This window comes from Schistocerca cancellata, chromosome 2 (assembly GCF_023864275.1).
Source record: "Schistocerca cancellata isolate TAMUIC-IGC-003103 chromosome 2, iqSchCanc2.1, whole genome shotgun sequence".
In the NCBI taxonomy this organism is placed as follows: Eukaryota; Metazoa; Arthropoda; class Insecta; order Orthoptera; family Acrididae; genus Schistocerca; species Schistocerca cancellata.
The window spans coordinates 175886788-175901698 of record NC_064627.1 but is presented as its reverse complement, the minus strand read 5'-3'; the positions used below and the strand labels follow the sequence as shown (position 1 = coordinate 175901698).

The 14911-nt window shown below is 47.5% G+C and overlaps 1 protein-coding gene across 1 annotated transcript in view; it reads right to left on the bottom strand.

The window, feature by feature from the left end:
• Positions 1–14911, bottom strand: part of LOC126152217 (titin homolog) — a 157167-nt gene that overhangs the window by 91600 nt on the left and 50656 nt on the right. The window lies entirely within an intron of this gene.

Below are 14911 nucleotides of genomic sequence, written 5' to 3'. Positions count from 1 at the left end.
AGAAATTAGAGCAAATACGGAGACTTACAAGCAGTCGTTCTTCCCACGCACAATTCGTGAATGGAACAGGGAAGGGGGGATCAGATAGTGGTACAATAAGTACCCTCCGCCACACACCGTAAGGTGGCTCGCGGCGTATAGATGTAGATGTAGATGTAGATCTCTGTTAGCAAGAACACACACTATACAAATTTTTACCTTCGTATCCACATATAAACATTTCCTTTTTTGGTGGGGGGAGGGGGGGAGGAGGGGGGGGGGAGGGGGCGGAATAACCTGAAGAAGTGGATCAATTATTCACATGAGTTTAGCTACACATTTCAGTAACATATCAAACAACTCCAACTCTGCTGCTCACATTCTAGCATTCTTTTTCATTGTACCTGTCTGTGACCCAATGACGCCTCTACGTGATGAGTAGCATTCTAGCCTTTCTGTATTATTGTTATTCCACCCTGGGCTTCCAACTGTTTGAAAAATCACAGTTAGGATGATGTCTATAACCTGAATATGCTATGCTCAAATTTGCCACACATTCATGAGACACTGATATACTTTTCAGTCATGAAATGTTGTAAGTAAATTTTTGACAGAATGTAAATAATTTAGGAGCAAAGGTAACAACTCACTGAGTAGCAGTGGCATTGAGTGTACACACACACACACACACACACACACACACACGCACACACACAATGGTGGAACCACAGTTTGGCAGGAGACTGGGTGAAGGGATATGTTAGGGTAGGTGGGGTATGCAAGGGGAGGAAAGAGAGGCAAAGAGTGGGAGGGAGAGTTGGAGAACGCAAAAGGGAGAGGGGGCAGGTGCACAGAACAGGAATGTGACAAATAGACCTGGAATCAGTGAGAGTGACTTGGGGGAGTAGTCTGGCAGAGGGTGACGAAATAGAGAAAAAGGGAGAGAGTAAGGAAGAGAGTGTGCATGCAGGGGGTTATCAGAGATTGGAGCCATGACGACTATGGGAATGAAGATGTGTTGCAAGGCTAACTCCTATCTACGTCGTTCAGAAAATCTAGTGGTTGGGTGAAGAATCCATTTCCGCGGGTTGTAAAACAGCCATTGAAATCAAGCATGTTGTGTTCAGCAGCCTGTTCTGCCACTGATGGGTCAAGTCTGCTCTGCCAAACAGTGGCCAAGAGAACCCAGTGGTAGAACATGCTGCCCAGGACAACATGCCCACTCTCAATTGCTGCTTCGCAACACATGCCATTTGGATACTTCCCCCTCCAAAATTAGCTTTTCTGAACTAAGTAGACAGGTATTATCTTTGCAACATACCCTTTGATCCTGCAATCCCCTTGGCCTCAATTTCAGCTGTCTCTTCTGTCATTGCCCCCCCCCCCCCCTCCCAAACCTACTCCTCCAAAGACCATTGTGCACTGCATGAACTCACTGGCTTTGGTGCATGTTTGTCACATTCCTATGCCACAGACTTGCTGCCTCTTCTTCCTACTTTCCTATTTCATACACCTATTGTCTCCCTCTGAGTCATCAGCTACCTCACTCAAGCTACCCTTCCCCACCCCCGTTACCCCACGAACTAAGCACACCAGTTTCTTCTGTCCAACACTTTCTCCCGCTTGGCTAGAATCAATTACTTCTGTGATGCTGTCAATCCATCTCATCCTTTGCCATCCTCTTCTCTTGTGCCTCCAATCTTCACCAGCCTTACAGCTTTTGCAGCGAACCTTGTTTTCTCATAATGTGCACAAAGTAGGCTGCCTTTGGTTTCAGTATTAGACCTTCCAAGGAGCAATCTGGCTTTTATTTGCTGTAATACTGATCTATTCATTCTCTTTGTGGTCCATTAAACACTAAGGAGTTTTCTCCAACACCACAATTCCAAGGCATCTAATCGAAAACATTCAGCCTTTCTTACGGCGCAGGTCTCACATCCATATATCACAACTGGAAAGTCCATAGCCCTTACTATACAGATCTTGGTTATTAAAGTTATGTACCCACTCCTTAAAACATTGTCAAGGTTGGACATAGACTTTTTACTGAGTAACAAGCCCTCTTGATTTTGCAGCTCCAGTCACCACCAGCAGAAATCTGAGATAACTGAACATGGAATCTATCCATTGTTTCTTCCCCTATATGTCATCAAGTGATAGGTGTACTTGCCATAAATTTTGTTTTCCTGGCATTCAGCATTACACTAGCCTTTGACTTTTTCTTTCATCTTTAATAAGAGGATCTTTAGCTCTTATTCACTTTCTGCTATCAGCATGGTATCATCTGCATATATAAGGTTATTTGTATTGATCGCAGCTATTGTAATTCTGGTTTCTTCTTCATCTAATCCGGTATTCCTCATAACGTGTTCTGGATACAGATTGAATAATTAAGGAGACAACTTGCAGCCTCACCACTCTCCTTTCTCAATCTTGACCCATCTAATTGCTCCATATATGGTTCTCACTGTGGCTTCTTGGTCGTCAGAGTATAAATTCCATATGAGGTAAATGAGGTGATTTGGTACTCCTATGTTTTCAAGTACTTCCCATAATTGAATGAGGTCGAAACAGTCAAATGCCTTAGCTTATCAATAAAGTAGAGATTCACATCTTTCTGGAATTCTCTTCCCTTCTCCATAATGCAATGGATATTGGCAATTTGATCTCTGGTCCCTCTTCCTTTACAAAATACAGCTTGTTCTTCAGGCAGTTCTTGGCCTATATACTCCAGAAGCCTATTTTGTAAGATTTTAAATACAGTTCTTTCCTACACAGATCGTCGACATGTTCTGCCCATCTTTCTTTGATGTCATTGGCTTCTTTTAGACCTAACATCTCTATTTTTTATCATTCCAATTTTTGCCTGGAATTTTCCTTTGATGTCTTTAATTTTCTTGTTAAGACCCTTAACCTTCCCCATTCTGCTATTCTCTTCAACATCTTTGCTCTGTTAATTTAAGAAGATCTTCTTGTCTCTTCTAGCTAATTTCTGAAACCCTGTATTTAATTTACACATTGTTGATCTAGTCCCTTTGATATTTGCTTTCCTTCATTATTCTACAATTTGCAATGCCTCAGCCAATAACCATCTGAACTTCTTGATATTCTTTCTCTTGGAAATGTGTTTTTCTGCTGCCTCCTTGACAGCATAGGCTACTTCTGTCCACTAGCACTTATGGCTTTTTGTCTCCATTCTCAACTGAATTAAATCTGTTCCTGACATCTACTATACAGGGTGTCCCAGCTATCTTGTCCACCCAAAATATCTCTGGAACAATAACAGCTATTGGAAAATGACTTTCACCGGTATCAATGTACGGCTGGGGCCCATGAATGTACATATTTGGAAACATTCTAAAACGAAAGCATATGTGTTTTTTAACACAAACTTTTGTTTTTTTAAATGGACCTCCTATATTTTTTCTTCAGCAATCCATAGCATGACAAAGCACATACACAATGGCGTTGATTGTATCGCAATATTCCCATTACATCTCGAGATATTAAGACGCGAAGTTTACGCTTGAAACACCCGACATGCACTGCTAGCGCACGTCCTGAGGCTCAGGCGTGAACCCCATCCTGCCGGTAATCGCGATGTGATTGACATGCGTAATCACACTTCCATACTTATCAAGAGGTCCGAAACGAATAATACGGTCTGCTGCCATCCTGCTGTGATTACGGGTAGCATGGGGTTCACGCCTGAGCCTCAGGACGTGCGCTAGCAGCGCATGTTGGGTGTTTCAATCGTCAACTTCGCGTCTCAATATCTCGGGATGTAATGGGAATATTGCGATGCAATCAACGCCATTGTGTATGTGCTTTGTCATTGCTGAAGAAAAAATATAGGAGGTCCATTTAAAAAAACAAAAGTTTGTGTTAAAAAACACATATGCTTTCGTTTTAGAATGTTTCCAAATATGTACATTCATGGGCCCCAGCCGTACATTGATACCGGTGAAAGTCGTTTTCCAATAGCTGTTATTGTTCTAGAGATTTTTTGGGTGGACAAGATAGCTGGGACACCCTGTATAATAAGAAGATATGTTCTTAAGGCCATATCTGTAAGGTGCGATATCTTTGGCTACTTTTCTCAGTTTCAGCCAGAATTCGTCAATTGAAAACTCGTAATCTGGTCCACAATCAAATCCAAGTCTTGTTGTAAATGACATGATAGCACTCTCCCACCTCTGATTACAAAGTATGTCACCAGTTTGATTCCGGTACTGGACATCTGGCAAAGTCTAAGTGTATAGGTGTCATATGAGTAGCTGGAACAGTGTTAGTAATAACCATTGAATTGTTTTAGTAGACTTATAGGAGTATCTGTTCTTCTTCATTTTTGTACCAAGACCAAATTTTTCCTTTACACTTTCAACAGTTCCAAACTCCAACTATGAAGACAACATCCTTTTTTGGCACCAGCAGCAGCAATTCTTGCAAATCTCCATAGAATTGGTCATTAACATCCTCTTCAGCAACAGTGGTTGGCATGTAAGCTTGAATGCTTGTGATATTAGGAGACTGAACTTGAAATCTGATGGATATCATTCAATCATTTTTATAATTGCACACCATTACAGCTTTTCTTAATCTGTTACTAACTACAAAGGCTACTCCATTACTTCTGTTGTTCTATTGTCCAGAATAGTATCCTGTATACCCATCAGAAGCAAATTCTCCCATGTCAGTCCACCCCATTTCACTTATTCCCAATATCAATGCCAATTCTCTTCTCTTCTCTTTTGACTACGTCCAGTTTCCCTTGATACACCGATCTTACATTCCATGTGCCTAAACTGTAATTCTCCTCACAGCATCTTACTTCTCTTAAATTCCCCCCCAGAAATCCAAATAGGGAATCTGAAATCCTATAACAGTTGAGTTGATTAAAGCCATGGGATTTTCATGATAATTTCAATGTTGGTTTCCTGTAGCGTTTCACTGACTTGCAAAGTCAGTCTGCTGACTGATTCAGTTTCCCACTGGAGTTGGTCACCCAACCTTCTACCGAGTTTCTCAGCTTAACAGGAACACCACATGTGGGTAGGAAATTGGGGAACTGAGGTGACAGCGGCTAAGAGAAATCTCTCCCTGTCTTTTTATAACTGCACCCCCCCTCCCTTTTTTACTCTAGCTTGAGAAAGGATTTGTTGAAAGCTACTTGTGTATCCAGTCTTGTAAGAGTACCTGTTGATGACACAATGCCTATTTCATGAGTTATTACCTTTATTCGTGACTTAGCCACAAGAGAAATCATGTTACAGTAAGCTGACAAAAGTCATGGGCTAGTGATCTGCATATATCACATATACAAGGTAGAAAAGGGCAATGCACTGGCTGGGTTGTCATTTTTACTCAGGTGATCCATGTGAAAATGTTTCTGACGTGATTAAGGCTGCACAACAGGAATTAACAGACTCTCAATGCAGAATGGTAGTTGGAGCTAGACACACGGGACATTCCATTTCGGAAATCATTAGGGAATTCAATATTCCGAGATCCACAGTGTCAAGAGTGTGCTGAGAATACCAAATTCCAGGCATTACCCCAGACAACACCGTGTCTGACGGACTTCATTTAATGAATGAGAGCAGCAGCATTTGCATAGTGTTGTCAATACTGATAGACAAGCAACAGTGCATGAAATAACCGGAGATCAATGTAGGACATATGACAAACATATCAATTAGGACAGTGCAGCAAAATTTGGCATTAACAGGCTATGGCAGCAGACGACAGATGTGATGGTGGTGGTTGTGAGGATGTTTAAGGGGGACTAAACAGCTAAGGTCATCAGTCCCCCATTCCAAAAACAGGCGAGACATTAAGGCGCGGAGCAGATAAAACCCCAAGGGGAAGGATACTCCCCCCCCCAGGCCCTAAAAGAACACAAATGCGGTAACGAATACGACAGACACGAAGAGGACAGAAAGAAACAGAAGAAAAGAAGATGGCCGGAGACTGGTTGACTGACCACGACAACAAAAAAGGGAAAGAGTCAACCAACCGACTACACGCTAAAAGCTGCAACCAAATATGAGAGACTCGAGGACAAGAGACACACAAAGGGAAAGGTGCAGGACCACTCTAAATGGAACCATAAAAAGGACTAGCACGGATAAAATGTAAAACACTGTCAGCCATGGAGGCATCGTTGCATAAAATCAAAGGCAAGGTGCTCGGGAGATTAAAAGACTGCCGAAGGGTGCGCAGTCGGGGACACTCCAATAAAACGTAGGCGACCGTCAGCCGGGACCCACACCGACACAGGGGGGGGGGATCCTCCTGACGCAAAAGATGGCCGTGCGTCAGGTATGTATGGCCGATGCGGAGCCGACACAGGATGACAGAGTCCCTGCGAGAAGACCGCAGGGAGGAGTGCCACACATCGGTCGTCTCCTTGAAAGCCCGCAGTTTATTCTGGGCTGTCATGCCATGCCACTCAACAGACCACACCCCAAGCACCTTACGGCGCAACACCAGCTGCAGGTCGCGAGCTGTGAGGCCGATCTCCAAAGCTGGGGCGTCGATCGCCCCTTTGGCCAGCCTGTCAGCACGTTCGTTCCCCGGGATGCCAACGTGAACTGGCGTCCAAACCAAGACCACCGAACGACCAGAGCGGGCAATGGCGGAAACAGAGTCCTGAATAGAGGACACCAGAGGAGAAGAGGGATAGCAGCGGTCGATGGCCTGAAGGCTGCTCAGGGAGTCACTGCAGATGACGACGGACCTACCTGAGCAGAAACGCATATGCTCAAGAGCGCGCAAGATGGCCACCAGCTCTGCAGTAAAAATACTGCAGCCAGCCGGCAAGGAGCGTTGCTCAACATGGGCAGCGTGAGCAAAAGCGTAGGCAGTGCGACCATCAACCAGGGAACCATCAGTGTAGACAGGCTCACAGCCCGGAAATGATTCGAGGAGCGCAAGAAAACGGCGACGGAGGGCCACAGGCGGAACCGAGTCCTTAGGTCCCTGTGCCAAATCCAGACGGACGGACGGCCAGGACAAACACCAGGGAGGCGTGGGTGTACGGACCCGGAAGGGAGGCAGAAGAGGGAACGACCCCAGTTCTGACAGCAGGGACTGGACACGGACAGCTACGGAAAGCCCAGACCTAGGTCGCCGTTCGGGCAGATGGAGGACCATGGCAGGGAAAAGCAGGCGATGATTGGGATGGCCTGGCGAGCAATGCACGTGGATAGCATAGTCGGCGAGCAGACGATGGCGGCGAATCCGCAGCGGGGGAACCCCGGCCTCGACCAGTAGACTATCCACGGGGCTGGTGCGAAAAGCGCCAGTTGCAAGCCGAACCCCACAGTGGTGTATGGGGTCTAACAACTGCAACACTGAGGGTGATGCAGACCCATAGGCTAGGCTCCCATAATCAAGCCGGGACTGCACAAGGGCTCTGTACAATCGCAGCAACGTGCAGCGATCTGCACCCCAAGACGTGTGGCTAAGGCAGCGGAGGGCATTGAGGTGCCGCCAGCATTTTTGCTTCAGCTGAGTAACATGAGGAACCCATGTGAGCCGGGCATCAAACACGAGTCCCAAGAAGCGGCAAGTGTCCACCACGTCAAGTAGGTGGCCGACGAGGTAAAGTGCAGGATGAGGGTGGACCGTCCGACGCCTGCAGAAGTGCATAACTCGAGTCTTGGCAGCAGAGAACTGAAAACCATGAGTCAGAGCCCATGATGCTGCCTTGCGAACGGCGACTTGCAGCCTGCGTTCGGCGACTCCCATAGTCGTGGAGCTAAATGAGATGCAGAAGTCGTCGGCATACAAAGAAGGAGACACCAACGACCCCACTGGTGCAGCCAGACCATTAATGGCCACTAGAAATAAGGAGACGCTCAACACCGAGCCCTGTGGGACCCCATTTTCCTGTATATACGAGGAACTAGAGGTGGCACCGACTTGCACCCGGAAAGAGCGGCGCAATAAAAAGCTTTGAAGAAAAGCCGGGAGCCGACCACGAAGACCCCACTCATGCAACGTGGCGAGGATATGATGCCGCCATGTGGTGTCATACGCCTTCCGCAGATCGAAAAATACAGCAACGAGATGCTGACGTCGGGCAAAGGCCGTACGGACAGCAGATTCCAGCCGCACCAAATTGTCCGCTGCAGACCGGCCCCGGCGGAAGCCATCCTGGGAGGGAGCGAGGAGACCGCGCAACTCAAGGACACAACACAAACGCCACCCCACCATACGTTCGAGCAATTTGCTCAAAACGTTGGTGAGGGTAATGGGACGATAGCTGTCCACCGCCAGTGGGTCCGCACCGGGCTTCAAGATGGGGACAATAAGACCCTCTCGCCATTGCGACGGGAACACGCCTCGCTCCAGATGCGGTTAAAGATGGTGAGGATGTGTCTCTGGCAGTCCCTGGAGAGATGCTTCAGCATCTGTGCGTGGATGCAGTCTGGGCCTGGTGCTGTATCAGGGCAATCGGCGAGGGCAGCGAGGAATTCCCTCTCGCTGAAAGGAGCATTGTATTCTTCAGAACGACGCATGCGGAACGATAACGGCGTCTGCTCGGCACGCTCCTTGAGAGAGCGAAAGGTGGGGGGATAAGTTGCAGTCGCAGAGCTCTTAGCGAAGTGCGCAGCAAGGTGTTCAGCAATGGCGGCAGCGTCCGTGCAGACAGCGCCGGCCAGGGAGATCCCAGGGACACCCGTAGGGGTCTGGGATCCATAAATCCGCCGGATCCGGGACCACACGAGCGAGGGGGAGACACGGGAGCCCAGGGATGAGACGTACCTCTCCCAGCACTCCTGCTTACGCCGTGCAATAAGACGACGGGCGAAGGCACGGAGCCTCTTAAAGGCGATGAGGGTCTCCAGAGATGGGTGCTGCCTGTGACGCTGAAGAGCCCGCCTACGGTCGCGAATAGCCTCAGCAATCTCCGGCGACCATCAGGGGACAGCCTTCCTCCGAGTGAGGCCAGAAGAACGGGGGATGGGAGCCTCGGCCGCTGAAATGATGGACGTGGTTAAAACATGGACCACCTCGTCAATGTCACCCTGTGGGGGAGACTCAACGGTTGCAGCGGAAGTAAAAGCCAGCCAGTCAGCCCTGTGGAGAGTCCAGCGGGGCAGGCGCCCAGAAGAATGACACTGGGGCAGTGACAAATAGATGGGAAAATGGTCACTACCACACAGGTCAGGATGCACTCTCCAGTGGAGGGATGGGACAAGTCCAGGGCTGCAAATAGAGAGATCGATGGCCGAGAACGAGCCATGGGCCACACTGAAATGCGTGGGAGCACCGGTGTTCAAGAGGCAAAGGTCGAGCTGAGCCAACACATGCTCCACGGCCCGACCGCGGTCATCGGAAACAGTCCCACCCCGTAGAGGGTTGTGGGCATTGAAATCGCCCAGCAGCAAAAAAGGTGGCGGCAGTTGGGCTATCAGAGCAGCCAGGACATGCTGCGCGACAGCACCATCAGGTGGAAGGTAAATACTGCAGACGGTAATAGCCTGTGGCGTCCACACCCGAATAGCGACAGCCTCTAAAGCTGTTTGTAGAGGTACAAATTCGCTGTGAAGAGAGTTAAGGACATATATGCAGACGCCACCAGACACCCGTGCATAAGCTGCCCGGTTCTTAAAATAACCCCGATAGCCACGGAGGGCGGGGGTTCGCATTGCTGGAAACCAAGTTTCCTGCAGAGCAATGCAAAGGAAAGGATGACGGCTGAGAAGTTGGCGGAGCTCAGCTAGATGGTGGAAGAAACCGCTGCAGTTCCACTGGAGGATGGTATTAGCCATGGATGGGAAAGGCGTGAAGGGACTGGGGAGGCAGATTACGCCTCCGGGGCCCCTGCTGCTACTGAGTCACCACCTGGACAACAGCTATCTATTGCATCCGAGGGACTGGCGAGATCCATGTCCTCAGCGGACGCCAGAATCTCCACCTCATCCTCAAACGCAGAGCTTGTAGGAAGCGGTGGAATGGGTGCCACCGCAATGTCGGTAGCCTCGGGGAGTTTCTTCTTCTTCTGCTTCTCGCGCTGTGCCTTTGGTGGCTCAGGCTGGGAGGGCGTCACTGGGTCAGTCTCAGGGACAGACGACGACCGTGTGTCCCGACGACCAGAGACCGGCGGTTGTTTAAGCCACTTGCGGCTTTCGGCCTTGGTACCGGTCGAACTTGGGAAGGGAGGTCCCCAAGGGACCCCTTCCTTATGAGAGTAGCCGAAGAAGTCTTACGCTTCTCTGGCTGGGAAGGGGGAACTGATGTCCCCGATGGGTGGGGGGGTGTTGCTCCTGAAGTAGATGGAGCAGGAGCAACAGTGGGTTTAGTGCCCCCCACCATCAAGGGGGCAGGTGTGGGACTTCGACTCTGAGAGCTGACTGGAGCGGATGGAACTGTAGCAGGAGTGACAGTTGCGGCATAAGAAGCTGTCATGCGCACTGGATGAAGCCGATCATATTTCCGCTTCGCCTCAGTGTACGTCAGGCGGTCGAGAGTCTTGATTTCCATGATCTTCCGCTCCCTCTGCAGAATCGGACAGTCTGGCGAGCAAGGCGGATGGTGCGCACCACAGTTCACACAGTTTGGAGGCGGGGCACAGGGATGATCAGGATGGGATGGTCGACCGCAATCGCGACAGACGACGTCGGAAGCACAGCGTGAAGACATATGGCCGAACTTCCAACACTAGAAGCACCGCATCGGGGGAGGGATATAAGGCTTGACATCACAACGGTACACCATCACCTTGACCTTCTCAGGTAACGTGTCACCCTCGAAGGCCAAGATGAAGGCACCGGTGGCAACTTGACGATCCCTCGGACCCCGGTGGACGCGCCGGACGAAATGGACACCGCGGCGCTCCAAGTTGGCGCGCAGCTCGTCATCGGACTGTAAAAGGAGATCCCTGTGGAAGATAATGCCCTGGACCATATTCAGACTTTTATGGGGCGTGATAGCGACGGAGACATCCCCCAGCTTAGTACAAGCGAGCAAGGCCCGCGACTGGGCTGAGGATGCCGTTTTTATCAACACCGATCCGGACCGCATCTTGGACAAGCCCTCCACCTCCCCAAACTTGTCCTCTAAATGCTCTACAAAGAACTGAGGCTTCACGGACATAAAAGATTCCCCATCAGCTCTGGTACAGACAAGATATCTGGGCGAATATGTCTCACTTTCATGCAATGCCTTTCGTTCCTCCCATGGTGTGGCGAGGGAGGGGAACGATTTGGGGTCATACACATTAGCCTTAAAGTAAGCTTTGGAACGCTTAGAGACTGCTGACGGCTGGCCGCCAGCGAGAGATGATGTACCACGCTTCATTGCGGGTCATCCGCCCTGATGCCACCTACTCAGACCAAGGGCCCTCCCCACGGGCGCCACCCAGCCACAGCAAAGGCCACCTGGCAGGATGGCCATTGCCGGGAGTCCCGGTGCCCCAGGGAGATGGGCACCTACTCCTTGGCATACGTGGGGAGTTAACGGCGCAGGCATCAGTAGAGCGATCCCTGTGTTGTCAGGGAGCTACAACCAAGAGGGTACATGGCGGCCCCACCACAATGGACTGGCTACCGTGCTGGATGTTAGGTGACATGTGGTCCATGGGCGTCGTCAGTGCAGAAAATGGCCCTGCACAGTGCTTGGCAGAAAGTGCACGCAGGAGCGTATCCATGCCCAAGCAATGGAGAGCGGGCAGGACTGCAATGCAACGACGAATAAGATGGCGAAAGTTCTCAACACAACACGGACACAATGTACCAAGTAAGGCGCCCTTCCCCAATCGGCTTGCTCTTCGGAAAAATTTTGAGATATGGAGGTCAAACCCGACAGGGGACCATCACATAAGGCCGAAACGTTTGAGACTCCTTTTAGTCGCCTCTTACGACAGGCAGGAATACCGCGGGCCTATTCTAACCCCTGAACCCACAGGGGGGGACAGATGTGAGTGCCTTTGCTAACAGCATGACATCGCTTGCATGCAACACCTCTCGTGAGCTCATGGCGATATCAGTTGGACCCCAGACGACTGGAAAACCATGGCCTGGTCAGACAAGTCCCCATTTCAGTTGGTAAGAGAGCTGATGGTAGCGTCTGACACAGACCCCACGAAGCCATGTACTCAAGTCGTCAACAAGGCAATGTGCAAGCTGGTGGTGGCTCCATAACAGTGTGGGAGCTCAAAATTGTTATGTCCGGCTATTTGGAGACTATTTGAAGCCATACATGAACTTCATATTCCCAAACAACGATGGAATTTTTATGAATGACAATGTGCCATATCACTAGGCCACAATTGTTCGCAATTGATTTGAAGTGGTGGAGACCTACAGATTGGATATATTGGGACTGAGTGAAATACGGTGGCCAGAATCTGAGGAAGTTGGAGTGCTGCTGTATGTATGATAGACAGGTGAAGATGCAATGTACAGAAACAGTGTAGGGCTCTTAGTATCTAAAAGCTGCAAAAGAAGTTTACTGGAGTGGAAGCAAATGTCACAAAGAATAACACCTAAATCCTTAAGAACAAATGTGCTAAATATCACTATAATCCAATGCTATGCAGCTACTGAAATGGGTGAAGGAAAATTAAAAGATGCATTTTATACAGACCTAAATGGAGTGCTTAGACGAACTAATTGTAGATACATAAAAATTTTAATGGGAAACTTGAACACAAAAGTTGATTTAGAAAATGAAGGGCTTGAACACATCATGGGTGTACACAGCATTGTGAACAGAAATGCAAACAGTGAACTACTGATAGATACATGCGCTGTGCATGACCTAGTCATTGTAGGCACACTGTTTCTATCTACAATATCTACATCTATACTCCGCAAGCCACCTGACAGTGTGTGGCGGATGTTTCCACATCGCAACTGCCATAATATAATGTGGGTCTTGCCATATCATGTTACTGAATATTAGATGGATCACACAGTCATAAGCCATACATTTTGACGCACTCTGCTATGCATCAGAAATAAGAGAAGAGTGGTTGTTGGAGGAGATCACCAACTAGTTATGGCTGGGTTCTGATTGAAGATAGTGGCAAATAGAACAAAGCTCAATCACAGCAGCAAAAATATAGAGGTAAGGTTAAAAGACCACCATATAATACAAAGATTTGCCCTTTAACTAAAAAACAGATTGTAGATACGCTCTGACGAAAACTTTAAGCAGTAAGGAATTGAAACAGGTAGGAAAAATCTTAAAGATAGCTATCTATATGTTGGAGAGAACATATTAGGATTCAAGACACATCAAAGGAATGACTGGATCTCTGATGACACACGGAATGAAATGAGCTGCAGGAAAGAACTAAAACAAAAGTTACAATTTTTTTTAGACAAGAGTGCAGAAGATTGAAGCACATAAAGAATACACGGAGTCAAACAAAAGAGTGAAAATGAGGATATGGCGAGATAAAAGGAAATGGATAGATGAGAAAGCACAGTTGGCAGAATGGCATCAGAAAGGAAAGATAAAGGAACAGTACAATATGAATTAAGAGCTTTAGATGTGAAGGACCAGTTAAGAGCAAGGATGTGGTGGTGATGACAAACCAACAGGCACAACCACGGTAATGGGAGGAGCATTTCAAGGAGTTGTCAAATCGTAAAGACAACCAAGACGAATAGGTGGGGGATGTTCCATAGGAAGTCAAAGCAGATCAAGATATAATTCTGTAGTGTCCCACAATGAGTGAAATTAGGAGTGCTTTGAGACACCTAAAAAAATGCAAAGGCTCCAGGCCTACATAACATAGCACTGGAGCTGTTAAAAGCCCACCCCTTACTGAAGCATTTTTAGTTTGAAGAGAAATTCCCAATGGAGTGGAAAAGTGGATTGGTGGTAAAGCTCCCAAAAAATGGAAAATGTTTCAGACTGTGACAACTGGCATGGTATCACAGGATTAAAAATTCAGTTGAAAATTGACTGCATAAAGAACTGGTTGGTTTTCAGGCACAGTTGTGTTGATCTTATAAATACTCTTAGGATCATATCACAGTAAAGCAAAGAATTCCAGGCAACCCTGTACCTGGCATTCATTGATTCTAAAAACACCTTCAATTCTGTCGCACATGAAGTGTTGTGGCAGTTGTCGTGGAAGTATAGTATACCACAGAAGATTCTGATCATCAAAGATCTGTATGATGGCTACAAATGTTTTGTGCCCCATGATGAAAATGTCACAGATCCAACAGAGGTAACAGCAGGAGTTCGGCAGGGTTTTATTTTGTTACCAACACTCTTTCCTACTTGTCTCAGTTATGAGAAGAGTGACAGTGGGCACGCTAAACTAAAATTCATATTTTAATACAAATGTGAAGGCTGGTCTTCTGTATGGCAGTGAAAGTTGGAAAATAGATAAAAATATAACATCATAACACCACAGTTAAAGAGCTTCACAAATAAATGTCTCTGGCACATAATGAATGTCTGGTTGCCAGAAAAAGTAAGTCATGAGGATCTCTGGAGAAAAACAAACCAGACACTTGTAGCAGAACATATATGTAAGAGGGAGTGGAGATGGCTGGGGTACACATTGAGGAAGCCAGATGGAGCAGTCAAAAAGAAGGCATTGGAATTAGAGGCTGGCCTAGAGGTACAGAGAAGAGGATGGCTGAAGAGGAAGCAAGGAGAGTTGGAAAGACCTGGGCAACACCGAGGGAAATAGCCAACTTTTCAAAATTTATCAAATTCTAAAACAGCTACATATTTAGAAGTTTAATGATAACTAGGTCCACAGCCTTCATGCAATTTTTAAATGATATCATTCTGCTTCTGGCTGTTTACATATCATTTATTGCAGTAAATAATGTTTTAACAGCCAGAAGCAGGATGATTTCATTTTTTAAAAAGTGACATATTACACTAATCCACCTTCAATTTTAATTTCAGGGAGGTTTTTTTTTTATATCTTGTCTTGATGTTGTTGCCG